At 33.1% G+C, this 15,307-nt stretch overlaps 1 pseudogene; it reads left to right on the forward strand.

Moving 5' to 3' along the window:
• The first annotated feature begins 619 nt into the window (after positions 1-619).
• On the forward strand, positions 620-15,103 carry LOC107876581 (annotated as a pseudogene).
• Positions 15,104-15,307: the final 204 nt, after the last annotated feature.

Genomic DNA, 15,307 nt, shown 5'->3' on the forward strand with positions numbered 1-15,307 from the left:
TCGCTAAGGAAACTGTTGTAGAAATTAATAATTTGATTTTCCAAAATAACTATTTGAACTTATATGTGAAAGTTTTAGGAGAACATATTTCTTTTCTTGATAAAAATCTCGATGAGTTAACTGATTTGATAAAAAAATGGAGTATTAGTCCAAACTCTATTGATATTGCTTCTTCTTCAGAAAGTAAGACAGAAGATTTGATGACTAAAACCAGTATTCAAAGGCCCCCTGATATTGAAGGACTTCAACTTAAATCGTCTTTGTATGATTTAGAACAACTTCTTCATAAAAAGCTTTCTGGCTTAAATATTAAACCTATTGATTTGTGTAATGACTTTGCTAATAGCCTAGAATCCACTCATGATTTGAAAAATTAGACCAAATCACAAATTAATAAGCTTAAAAGAATGATTAAAAAACAGCAGGGTAAAAATCCCAGATATGTCGATTTACCTCGAATACAAACTTATTACTATCTGTGACCCACTCCTAAAGATGTTCTAATAGAAGAAAGGGATTAGAATCAGACTAATATATCTTATAGCGAAGACGATATTTACGAATGGAACCTTGATGGATTATTTAGAGGCAATTAACAATCCTCGTACACCGTATTACGATGTATTCAACGGTGTGCAAAGCCACTGGTAATAGAGAAAATAGAATAGATAAAGTTATCTGTAAAATAATAGTTACTGGTTTTACTAGCCATCTTCGTGGCTAGTGGGATAATTTTCTGACTCATGAGCAAAAAAAGTCAATTTTTAATATTGTAGCTACTGCTCCAGGGGTTGATAACCTAGGAAGATCCCTAGTTTCAAATAGGGAGGATGTTGTTTATACACTAGTTCTTACAATTTTAGAACATTTTAATGGTAGATTCACCAATTAGTGCGAAAACATTCATACTGTTGAATGGGCTTAGATGTAAAACCCTAGGAGAATTTAGGTGGTATAAGGACATCTTTTTAAGTCGGTTCATGGACTTACCTGAAAATAGATATGCCCATTAGAAGGCCAAGTTTATAGACGGACGTCCTCCATCATTTGCTGAAATGGTTAGAAAAACTCTTAGAGGCTCCTTTGGGTAAATTTCTTGGGAAAAGTATACCTATGTTCATTTGATAGCAGCTTGTACACAAGAAGGGTTAAGCCTGTGTAATAAGTTAAAATTGTCTAGACAACTTAAGCTTGATAAACTTGGAGAAAAATCTCAGATAGGAGATTTCTGTAGCCAGTTTGGTATACCTGAACCAGCTTTCACTTCAAGAAAAAAAGGACACAGATATTCCAAAAGTGAGCAGCCTTATAGAAAAAAGAGATCTAGATATAGGTCTAAAGATGAACGTGAAACTAGAAAAGCCTATAGAAAATCTACTACATTTACCAAAAATAGGTCTAAGTGGGATCTTGCTAAGATTAAGTGTTCAGATGTGGTAACTTTGGGCATATTGCTCCAAATTGTAAGCTTCAAAAGCTTAAATCTTTAGGTCTTGCTGATGATGTACGTGATTAATTTTATGGTTTGTTATACAACTCAGGTTTGGTATCTGATTATAATGCTGAATCAGAATCAGAAAATGATATTGAGTTGCCTGATTTATTTGATAGTGATAATGTTAATGGTTGTTCCAATTTCCAAGGTGATACCTGCACTTATGATGATCAATTTTATAATTTGCAATCCCAGTTTAAAGATTTAAATGTTCAAATCATTACTTCTGATAATGTGTTAGAACTTTTGAAAGAAGTTTTGAATGAGAAACTATGGGAAAAGATTATTAATTTGTCTACTAGTTCAAAACCTAGTACTTCTAAAACTATTGATAACCATACCTTTACTCCTAAAATTGCTGATAACAATTATTTTATGCCTTATTCTATATCGGAGGTTAATAGACGTTTTTCTATGAGTTATGCTCCTGGTAAAGATACTTCTTTTGATGATTTAAAAATTGAAGTTGAAAACTTGAAAAAAGAGATTAAATCTCTTAAACAAAATCAAATGATTTGTGATCACAGAATTTCACAAATTGAGAAAGATATTTCTCCCACACAAATTTCCAAAGAAAAAGAAAAAAAATCCGAAGAAAGTTATACGGATGATATTCAAAATTCTCTTGATTTTAAAAATAATTATTTTTAGGGAATGATGCAAATTACTACTGCTCATAAATATCATATTAAATGTACTCTTTTGAGTGATAATCATTTTTTAGTAATTAATATTGCTATGATTGATAGTGGAACAGATGTTAGCTGCATTCAAGAAGGGTTAGTCCCTACAAACTACTTTCATAAAACCACTCATGTAGTTAAATCTGGATCTAGACATGCTCTTGATATAGAGTATAAATTGTCAAACACTCATATTTGCTGGAATAAAATATGTATACCGCATTTCTTCTTTTTGGTAAAAAAATCAGTTATACCCTCCAATTATACTTGAAACTCCTTTTATAAATGTTATTTATCCTTATACTAGTATTGATGCAAAAGAATTGACTTCTACTTACAAAAATAAAGAGATATTTTATTCTTTTGTTACAACCCATAACTAGAGATATTAATGCTTTAATTGATATGAAGAAAAAACATGTTAAGTTTTTACAGCTTGAATTACTTAGCATGAATATTTGTGATACAATGAAATCTGCTAAAGTACAGGAAAAAATTAAGTTTTCCAAACAACTGGTTGTTGATATTTATGTTGATCACCCTAGTGCTTTTTAAAATCACAAAAGGCATATTGTTACTCTTCTTATGAAGATAATTTCTGTGAGGATGATATCCGAACAAAATCACGACCTTGTTAAATGAATGCTGAATTAGTTGAATTCTGCAAAAAAGAGATTGATAATCTATTACAAAAGGGATTGATAAATCCTTCAAAATCTCCTTGGTCATGTACTGCTTTTTATGTTAATAACACAGCAGAAGAGGAACATGGTGTTCCCAAGCTGGTGATAAATTATAAACCTTTAAATAAACATTTAAAATGGAATAGGTATCCTATTCCAAATAAAAAGATTTATTATCTCGTTTATACGATGCCAATATATTTTCAAAGTTTGATTTGAAATCGGGATATTGGCAGATTTAAATTTAAAGAGTATACTTATAGAACTGCCTTTAATATTCCTTTTGGGCAATATGAATGGAATGTCATGCCGTTTGGTTTGAAAAATGCCCCATCGGAATTTCAGAAGATAATGAACGTTATATTTAATCCTTATATAGATTTCATCATCATTTATATTAATGACATTCTTGTGTTTTCCAAAACATTTGAATTGCATATCAAGTATCTTGATATTTTTAAGAAAATTATGATACAAAATGGTTTGGTGATATCTAAGCAAAAAATGAGTTTATTTCAAACAGATGTTAGATTTTTATGACATAATATCTGTCAAGGGAAGATTACTCCCATTCAGAGATCAATTGATTTTGCTTCTAAATTTCCTGATGTTATAACTGACAGGACTCAATTGCAGAGATTTTTTGGAAGCTTGAATTATATTTCCCCTTTTTATGAGAATTTATCTCATGATTTAGCCCCGTTATTACGATAGGCTAAAAAGGATTATAAAGGATCGTGGACAGATAGTCATACAAATCTTGTTAAACGTATTAAATAGGGTGTTAAAACTTTACCCTATTTAACTTTAGCCAATCCTGCTTGGCAAAAAATCATTGAGATAGATGCATCTAATATTGGTTATGGTGGAATATTGAAACAAGTTAATCCCCATAATAAAATTGAATACTTGATAAGATTTCATTCAGGTAGCTCATGAAATGCTAACCATTTTTAAATGCGTTCTAAAATTTCAAGATGATCTTTATAATCAAAAGTTTTTGATAAAAAATGATGCTTAATCTATGAAGTATATGTTTGAAAAAAATTTTAAACATGATGCTTCAAAGTTAATATTTGCAAGGTGGCAAGCTCAATTAGCCCTTTTTGATTTTGATATTCAGTATACAAAAGAAATTGATAATTCCCTCCCTAATTTCTTATCTAGGGAATATCTCAGTTAAAATAAATTTTTATACATCATTTGGTACTAAAAAAACTTAAATTACCATTTTAAAGGTGATTCCATTATACAGAGACATTCAAAATCTCATAATTGATAAAGTCATCCATGATATGGTTGAATAAGAATTTTCTGTCTTTAATTATGAAGAAATTAGAGAAATTGACTAGTATGATTTGAAAATATCTGAATGATTATGCTATTTGCAGTATGGTTACTGACCCTCCATGGCAGATGGCCAAAGAAAAAGGACAGGGCAGATTAAGAGGAAGATCACCCTCCAGTGGAATGGGAAGATCATCCCTAAACAGATCATTTTCTCAGGGATCGTCATACAGATCCTCATCTAATTCCCCCATTATACAAATGGGAAATAGGAGTTTAATAAACTCCAAGGTATCGCAGAAAGGAAAATCTCCATTATCTACTTCTATCCATCTGGATGATATTCTGGAAGATAGTTTATTATACAAATAATTGCAAGCTTATTTAGCAGCTCAAAACCAAAGTGATACATTTGCTTCAATTACAAAAGATAATGATGATATCAAACCTTATGAAAGTCTAGAAAACAAAGAAATGATATTTCTTATTGAAAACTCTGAGATTCAGAGGCGAAATAAACCGTGGAAGATACTCCACAAATATTTAATGAACAATTTATATTTTTTTGGTAAGTCATACAAAACCGGTACTTATTATGAAACCATTCTTAGTACCACAGGTAGTGCAAAATGCAAACATTTCTACGGTTATAACTGTGAAGAGAATGTTTCTAACTTCTCTAAAATTGTTATTAAACGAATTATCTCCGTAGAAGATTGGGGAATGACCACTATGACAGAAAAGCAGATATTGCTCAAAGGTTCCATAGTAAATTTCACTTATTGGGACTACATTCAAGCCTTTGATAAAGTCTTTTATTATAATAATGATAGACATAAGCATAATTGGTTTATAAAGGTATGCGCAAAGACCTTTGCAGAACCAATTCCAAATTGGTTTTTAAAATGGTGGTCCTATCATGGTCCAACCATTCAGATATTGCTAGATTCATTTTTAAAGTCATACAAAGAATGGGCTAAAATCTCTCCTCAATTAAACAAATTATATCATGCAGATCATATCTTCAATCTAGATAAAAAATTTTAAATGTATTTCTTCCTTGAATTATCTATTCCTTGGATTCATAAATAGGCTTCAGAATTCGGATTCACAAGAGAACAAATCCCATGTTTATACAAGGTACTTTATAATAATTTTTAGGACAAATTAATGAGAAAGGATCCCAAACCAAAAATATTGAATGGACAGGAACTCTTGGACTCTATTCAAAATAAGGTTCAAGAATATTCAGTAGCCCCACGATAAAATATTATCGAGGAAAATTCACTAAAACACATTACAAGAATCGATGTACATCACGGCGACAGAATTGAAATAATAGAAAACTATAAAATCTGATGAAATCAGTTGGTAGTCGTGACAAATTAGACACTTCAATGAAAAGTATAACCAGCGATGATATCGTCAAAGAAGATTTTGAAGATTCACAACCTATCCCTTTAGATAAACCTCTGTCAGAAGATGCCATTGCAAGAACGGAGGAATTTTTTAAAAAATTAAAAGGGAAGAATAAAGTATGAAATATTATTCCCAGATACATACATAGTAAATTCATTATGCATGGGACCTGGATGTGGGATCCTTAGTACTATTGGCAGATTCCTACACTGTAGATCCACTGTTGATGGGACCCGGATGTGGGACCCATTTTACTAGTCGTAGATTCTTTTTCTTTTCTATAAATAGGTGCCCTCATTTGTTAGGGAAGGCAGAAGATTTTATTTTTTTTTCTTTTCTCTCTTGAAGGCTCTCTCTCTCTCTAGTTCATCATCTCTCTTATATAATATTCTCAAGTTTGGAATAAAAGTCTTGATTGACTTTTTGCTGCTAAGAAAAGGGGATAGGGCCCTTTGTAAGGACAATAAATTCATCCCGAGTGAACATCTTTCGACCCAGCACAGTTTTCTAGTGATGGACTTGATAATCAAGAAGAGAAAGAAGAGTAAGGCCATGGAAAGCCACCCTAGCATTAAGTGGGGATGCTTGATGCTAGTCAGTGAGCTGGAGATAGGAGAAAAGGTGGCGGGAATAGGGGTATAGGAGTGCAGGGAGGACATGGATATTATGTGGGATAGGGCTATTAGCTGCATCACGAAGACTGCAAGAGAAGTGTTAGGTGTTTTAAGGGGCCGGGCAGGACGACATCAGGGGGACTGGTGGTGAAATGAAGAAGTTAAAAAGAAAGTGGAGATTAAGAAGGGAGCGTATGTAAATTTAATTGAGTAAGGATGAAGAAGAGAAATAGATGAATAGAAAGGTGTAAAAAGTAGCAAAAAAGGAAGGTGTAAAAAGTAGCAAAAAAGGAGGCTAAGTTAGCAGTTACATCTGCTAAGACAGTAGCATTTGAGAGCTTGTATGCGGGGTTAGAGAAGAAGGGTGGAGAAAAATGATTGTATAGACTGGATAAAGCTAGGGAGCAAAAAGGGCATAACCTTGACCAAGTGAAGTGCATAAAAGACGGAGGACGGGAGAGTTTTGGTGGAGGATGTCCATATTAAGAAGAGATAGCAAGATTATTTTCATGGCTTATTGAATGAGGAGGGGGACAGAAGCTTTGAGCTAAGGGAGCTGGAGCACTCGAAGAAGAATAGAGATTTCGATTACTGTAGATGTTTTAAGGTAGAGGAGGTCAGAGAGGCTATTCGTAAGATACAGAGGGGCAGGGCGACAGGGCCCGACAAAATTTCGGTGGATTTTTGGAAATTTACTAGTAAAACGAGTTTGAGCTGGTTGACAAATTTGTTTAACAATATTTTCAATATTGCGAAAATTCCTGAGGCATGGAGATAGAGTACATTGATTCCATTGTATAAAAATAAGGGTGACATTCAGAGTTGCAACAACTATAGGGGCATTAAGCTGTTGAGTCATACTAGGAAGATTTAGGAGAAGGTGGTTGAACGAAGATTGAGGAGGGTCGTGTCCATTTTAGAGAATCAGTTTGGATTTATGCTTGGTCTCTCGACGACAGAGGCAATCCACCTGGTAAGAAGATTGGTGGAGAAGTATAGGGAAAGAAAGAGGGACTTACACATGGTGTTCATCGACCTGGAGAAGGCTTATGAAAAAGTACCGAGGGAGGTACTTTGGAGATTCTTGGATGTGAGAGGGGTCCCGACGGCGTACATCAGAGCTATTAAGGACATGTACGATAGAGGAAAGACTCGGGTGATGTCGGTGGTTGGAGATTCAGATTATTTTTCAATTGAGATAGGCTTGCATCAGGGATCGACTCTCGGCCCATTTTTGTTTGCGCTGGTGATGGACGTGTTGACACAGAGTATTTAAGATGAGGTTCCTTAGTGTATGTTATTTGCAGATGACGTGGTGCTAATTGATGAGACGTGGGGAGTGTCAATGATAAATTGGAGGTTTGGAGGCAAACCCTCGAATCTAAGGGGTTTAGGTTAAGAAAATACAAGACGGAGTATTTGGAATACAAGTTTAGTGAATCAAAGCAGGAGGATGCGGTAATAGTGAGGTTGGATTCCTAAAATGTTTGTAAGAGGGATAGTTTTAAGTATCTTGGGTCTATGATTCACTGAAATGGTGAGATTGATGAGGATGTCTCTAAACGTATTGGATCAGGTTGGATAAAGTGGAGGCTCACCTCGAGAGTGTTGTGTGATAAGAAGGTTCCCTTAAAGCTTAAAGGTAAGTTCTACAAAGTGGCAGTCCATCCGGCTATGTTGTATGGTGCAGAGTGTTGGCCAGTCAAGAACTCCCATATTCAAAAATTGAAGGTAGCGAAAATGAGAATGTTGTGTTGGATGTGTGGACTTACTAAAGGAGAGAGAGTTAGGAATAAAATTATTCAGGAGAAGGTGGGAGTGGCTTCGATGGAGGACAAGATGCGGGAAGGAAGGTTGAGATGGTTTAGGCTTGTGATGAGGAGGGGCACAGATGCCCCAGTGCGTAGGTGCAAGCAAATAGCTTTGTATGGTATCAGAAGAGGTAGAGATAGGCCGAAGAAGTACTGGAGAGAAGTGATTCGATAGGGCATAGAGCTGTTACAATTATCTGAGGACATGACCCTAGATAGGAAGGTGTGGAGGTCGCGAATAAGGGTAGAGGCTAGTGCATGGGTGGTTTATAACTAGTAGTTAGGGAGCTCCGATGTAGCTGGGTTAGTAAGCCTACGACTGTGTACATTGGTAGGAGCCACTAGTGTATGCTACTACTAGGGGCTGCTCTTTTTCTCCTTTTCTCTTCCTTTCCCTTTTCTTATTTCTTATTTCCTATTTTTTAAAATTTTTGTATTGCTCTTTTTCATGGCTCACTTAGCTCTACTGTTATTATTTCTCATTTCTCATTTCGTTTATGCCACCCATTTTGTGTCATATATTACTATGACCTTGTTGACTATTCATTATCTTGAGCCGGGGGTCTATTGGAAACAACCTCTCTACCTCTTCAGAAATAGCGGTATGGACTGCGTTCATTTCACCCTCCCTAGACCCCACTTGGTGGGAATACATTGGGTTTGTTGTTGTTTTTGTTGTTCTTGTTGTTGGAATAAAAGTCTGCCATTAATTACTATTCAGGCCTTGAACTGGACAATTAAGGTAGTTGTTTCTTCTTTTAATTTGAGTTCCTTAATACTCTCTCTCCCTCTTCGGCTGTGACTATGTCTGACTAAAAATTTTTTTATATCTATGCTGAAGATCTAACTTCTCTTGTATAATAGCCAAGAAAGTTCCAGACTCTATCAAAATATAAATGAACTTCTCTATAGTTTGTTGACTTGGTTCCAAAATGATGGTACAGTCGAAGTTGGTACTACTTTTGTTGGCTTTGTCTTAGTGACTACATCTAGCAAGCTGTGAATATTTGAGCCCATTAAAATTGAAGAAAAGGTCGTCCTTCTTCACGGTTAGAACTGCTAGACACATGGACTCAACTCAAGTATGTATTAAGTTCTGACAGGCCTTTTGTTTGGGTAAAACTCCCATACAGTCAATAAGCTATATGAAATTCTTATATATTTTGGTTGGTACTTCCGATATTAACTTATAGCTCTGGATGGATGCACAGATTACCGCCAGCCCTGACAGATCCTGTAATTGTTTCTCCCACACAAATTTCCAAAGAAAAATAAAAAATTCCTGAAAGTTAAACAAGTGGATTATTCCAAAAGTTGATATAAAAACCATTTATGATTATGGTTGGTTTGATAAAGATTTTCTAAAAAAATGATAAAGACAACTGAACAGTCTTTAGCATTAAATTCTTCTGAACAAATGATTCGTTTATTAAATAAGCGAGACATTAATTTACATAAGAATCATTATAATTTTATGCACATTGGATTGTTTCAAATTGCTTTTAAACCTTTAACTCTTAAAGAGTTATCAAAGACATTTTTAGCAGCTCTTAAAGATGCTAGAAATTTGAATTTCAGACAGTCTTTAATGGGCTCGATTGAATCCACTGTGGCCTATGATCCAGTTTATTTCAATACTCAGCCAAATTTATAATTATCTTTGACTGACGCAAATATACTTGATGCTTTAACAAGAAATGTGAAAACGCATGGTTATAATTATACGCCTGGATCTGAACGTATTTGTCTATCGTACAGAATTTATTACAGATTATTAACTATTTTAAATCCTTGATGTTACTTATATGATACATCACATCAGACTATATTAGTCGAGACTAATTTTACAAGGTCTAAGGTCACGACAAGGAGACCTATTAAATGGGATGAAACTGATTTTCCCACTACTTGGACCTTAGATTTGGTTATATCTCAGAATCAAGTCACTGATGATTTAACTAATAGTGAATTATCGCATGTGACTCAAAATTCGGATGGTAGGATTTGTATTCAATTTGATGAAAGGTCTATTATTCATAACAAACATTTATTCTCCATGCATAAATTATTACCTGCTATACATCATATTTCTCCTGTAGAACCATTATATGGTTAAGCTAGAAGTCGTGCAGCTTCTTTGCACACAATTGACTCGGCTTCTACAAGATTTGTAGAGAAAGTTAAAGTCAATCCTCGAACAAATATTGTTCAAGATAATGACAATATTTCTGATAGATATATTCCTACTGCTTCTGAAATGAACTTTGATCCGAATGATATTTAATGATTCCACACCAAATCAATTTTAGTCTTGGATCTCAGGCAAGAAATTATATTAAAAAGAATTTTTTGATAAAAATGGAATAGTTTAGCACTTGATTTTTTTAGACTTGTAGTCCTGATGAGGTGAATAATATTTCTCAAGAATTCTATGAAACGTGTGCATTGCATAATCAAATTATGTATTTTGTGCATTAGTTTATAACCACATACTTGCCATTGTATGTTAAGGTGCTTAATATATCATATCAAGAAAATAGTATTAACATTGTTAGAACTGTTTACCCTCCTCAAGCTCCTTTATTTTGCCAAATAATACTGGTATTACCTTTTCTGCATTTGAAAAATTCATTGATAATGAAGTTGCTAAGGTAACTATTGCAGAAATTAATAATTTGATTTCCCAAAATAATTATTTGAGCTTATATGTAAAAGTTTTAGGAGAACACATTTCTTTTCTGGATAAAAATCTCGATGAGTTAACTGATTTGATAAAAAAAAACTTAGTATTAGTCCAAACTCTACTAATATTGCTTTTTCTTCAGAAAGTAAGACAGAAGATTTGATGACTAAAACCAGTATTCAAAGGGTCCCTGATATTGAAGGATTTCAGCTTAAATCATCTTTGCATGATTTAGAATAGCTTCTTGATAAAAAGCTTTCTGGGTTTAAATATTAGACATATTGATTTGTCTAATGCCTTTGCTAATAGCCTAGAATCCACTCCTGATTTGAAAAATCAGACCAAATCACAGATTAATAAGCTTAAAGAAATGATTAGAAAACAATCGGGTAAAAATCCCAGATATGTCGATTTACCTCGAATGCAAACTTATTATTATCTGCGACCCACTCCTCAAGATGTTCTAATAGAAGAAAGGGATTGGAATCAGACTAATACGTCTTATATCGGAGATGATATTTATAAATGGAACCTTGATGGCTTAACTAAAAGGCAATTAACAATCCTTGTACACCGTATTATGATGTATTCAATGGTGTCCAAATCCATAGGTAATAGAGAAAATAGAACAGATAAAGTTATCTGTAAAATGATAGTTGCTGGTTTTTCTGGCCAATTTCATGGCTAGTGGGACAATTTTCTGAATCATTAGCAAAGAGAGTTAATTTTTAATGTTGTAGCTACTGCTCCAGGGATTGATAACCTAGGAAGAGCCCTAGTTACAAATAGGGAAGATGTTTATATACTCGTTCTTACAATTTTAGAACATTTTAATGGTAGATTCACCAATCATTACGAAAACATTCGTACTCTCTTGAATGGGCTTAAATGTAAGACCCTAGGAGAATTTTGGTGGTACAAGGACACCTTTTTAAGTTGGGTCATGGAATTACCCGAAAATAGATATGCCCATTGAGAGGCTAAGTTTATAGACGGACTTCCTCCATTATTTGTTGAAAGGGTTAGAAAAACTCTTAGAGGCTTATTTGGTGAAATTCCTTGGGAAAAGTATACCTATGGTCATTTGATAGCAGCTTGAACACAAGAAGGGTTAAACCTATGTAATGAGTTAAATTTTTCTAGACAACTTAAGCTTGATAAACTTAGAGAAAAATCTCAGATAGGAGATTTCCGTAACTAGTTTGGTACACCTGAACCAGCTTTCACTTCCAGAAAAAAAGGACATAGATATTCCAAAAGTGAGCAACAAAAAAAAGATCTAGATATAGGTCTAAAGAAGAACTTAAAACTAGAAAAGCCTATAGGAAATCTACTAAATTTACCAAAAATAGGTCTAAGCGAGATCTTGCTAATATTAAGTGTTACTGATGTGGTAACTTTGGGCATATTGCTCCAAATTGTAAGCTTCAAAAGCTTTAATCTTTAGGTCTTGCTGATGCTGTGCATGATCAAGTTAATGGTTTGTTATACACCTCAGGTTTGAAATCTGATTATAATGTTGAGTCTGAATCAGAAAATGATATTGAGTTGCCTGATTTATCTGATAGTGATAATGCTAATGCTTGTTCTGATTACCAAGGTGATACCTGCACTTATGATGATGCATTTTATAATTTGCAATCCTAATTTGAAAATTTTAAATATTCAAACCATTACTTCTGATAATGTGTTAGAACTTTTGAAAGAAGTTTCGAATGAGAAACTATGGGAAAAGATTATTAATTTGTCTACTAGTTCAAAACCCAGTACTTCTAAAACTGTTGATAACCATACCTTTACTCCTAAAACTGCTGATAGCAATTATTTTATGTCTTATTCTATATCAAAGGTTAATAAACGTCTTGCTATGAGTTATGCCCCTGGTAAAGATACTTCTTTTGATGATTTAAAAATTGAATTTGAAAACTTGAAAAAAGAGATTAAATCTCTTAAACAAAATCAAATGATTTTTTATCATAGAATTTCACAAATTGAGAAAGATATTTCTCCCACATAAATTTCCAAAGGAAAAGAAAAATTTTTCGAAGAAAGTGATATGGATGATATTCAAAATTCCCTTGATTTAAAAAATGATTATTTTTTGGGAATGATGCAAATTATTTCTGCTCATAAATGGTATATTAAATGTACTCTTTTAATTAATAATCATTTTTCAGTAACTAATATTGCTATGATTGATAGTGGAGCAGATGTTAGCTGCATTCAAGAAGGGTTAGTCCCTACAAAATACTTTCATAAAACCACTCATGTAGTTAAATCTGCATCTGGACATGCTCTTGATATAGAGTATAAATTGTCAAACACTCATATTTTCTAGAATAAAATATGCATACCACATTTCTTCTTTTTGGTAAAAAATCAATTATACCCTCTAATTATACTTGGAACTCCTTTTATAAATGCTATTTATCCGTATACTCATATTGATGCAAAAGGATTTACTGCTACTTACAAAAATAAAGAGATATCTTATTCTTTTGTTACAGGCCTCGTAATTAGAGATATTAATTCTTTAATTGATATGAAGCAAAAGCATGTTAATTTTTTACATCTTGAATTACTTAGCATGAATATTTGTGATACAATGAAATCTACTAAGGTACAGGAAAAAATTAAGTTAATTTTCGAACAACTGGTTGTTGATATTTGTGCTAATCACCCCAGTGCTTTTTGGAATCGCAAAAGGCATATTGTTACTCTTCCTTATGAAGATAATTTCTGTGAGGATGATATCCCAACGAAATCACGACCTTGTCAAATGAATGCTGAATTAGTTGAATTCTGCAAAAAAAGGATTGATAATCTGTTACAAAAGGGTTTGATAAAGCTTCAAAATCTCCTTGGTCATGTACTGCTTTTTAAGTTAATAACGCAGCAGAAAAGGAACGTGGTGTTCCTAGGTTGGTGATAAAATATAAACCTTTGAATAAATATTTAAAATGGATTAGGTATCTTAATCCAAATAAAAAGGATTTATTATCTCGTTTATACGACGCCAATGTATTTTCAAAGTTCGATTTGAAATCGGGATATTGGTAGATTCAAATATTTAAAGAGCATACTTATAGAACTGCCTTTAATGTTTCTTTTGGGCAATATGAATGGAATGTCATGCCGTTTGGTTTGAAAAATGCCCCATCGGAATTTCAGAAGATAATGAACGTTATATTTAATCCTTATATAGATTTCATCATAGTTTATATTAATGACATTCTTGTGTTTTCCAAAACATTTGAATTGCATATTTAACATCTTGATATTTTTAAGAAAATTGTGATTCAAAATGGTTTGGTGATATCTAAGCCAAAAATGAGTTTATTTCAAACAGATGTTAGATTCTTTGGACATAATATCTGTCAAGGGAAGTTTCCTCCCATTCAGAGATCTATTGATTTTGCTTCTAAATTTCCTGATGTTATAACTGACAGGACTCAATTGCAGAGATTTTTGGGAAGCTTGAATTATATTTCCCCTTTTTATGTGAATTTATCTCGTGATGTAGCCCTGTTATACGATAGGCTAAAAAAGGATTATAAAGGATCGTGGATGGATAGTCATAGAAATCTTGTTAAATGTATTAAACAGAGTGTTAAAACTTTACTTTGTTTAACTTTAGCCAATCCTACTTGGCAAAAAATCATTGAGACAGATGCATCTAATATTGGTTATGGTGGAATATTGAAACAAGTTAATCCCCATAATAAAACTGAATACTTGATAAGATTTCATTCAAGTAAATGGACTGATAGTCAGAGAAAATATTCTATGATAGCTCATGAAATGCCAACCATTGTTAAATGCATTCTAAAATTTCAGGATGATCTTTATAATCAAAAGTTTTTGATAAAAACTGATGCTCAATCTGTGAAGTATATGTTTGATAAATATTTTAAACATGATGCTAAAAAGTTAATATTTGCAAGGTGGCAAGCCTAATTAGCCCCTTTTGATTTTGATAGTCAGTATAAAAAAAGAATTGATAATTTTCTCCCTGATTTCTTATCTAGGGAATATCTCAGTTAAAATTAATTTTTATACATCATTTCTTACTGAAAAAACTTTAATTACCATTTTAAAGGTGATTCTATTACACAAAGACATTCAAAATCTCAAAATTGATAAAATCATCCATGATATGTATGAAGAAAAATTTTCTGTCTTTAATTATGAAGAAATTAGAGATACTGACTAGTATGATTTGGAAATATCTAAATGATTATGCTATTTGCAGTATGGTTACTGACCCTCTATGGAAGATTGCCAGAGGAAAAGGACAGGGCAGATTGGGAGGAAGATCAGCCACCGGTGAAAGGGGAAGATCATCCCCAAACAGATCATAATCTCAGGGATCGTCATACGGATCCTCATCTAATTCCCCTGTTATACAAATGGGAAATGGGAGTTTGATAAACTCCAAGGTATTGCAGAAAGGTGAATCTTCATCATCTACTTTTATCCATCTGGATGATATTCGGGAAGCTAGACCATTATACAGACAACTGCAAGCTTATTTAGCAGCTCAATAGCAAAGTGATACATTTGCTTCTATTGCAAATGATAATGATGATATCAAACCTTATGAAATGATAAAAAACAAAGAAATGGTATTTC

This window comes from Capsicum annuum, chromosome 7, assembly GCF_002878395.1.
Source record: "Capsicum annuum cultivar UCD-10X-F1 chromosome 7, UCD10Xv1.1, whole genome shotgun sequence".
In the NCBI taxonomy this organism is placed as follows: domain Eukaryota; kingdom Viridiplantae; phylum Streptophyta; class Magnoliopsida; order Solanales; family Solanaceae; genus Capsicum; species Capsicum annuum.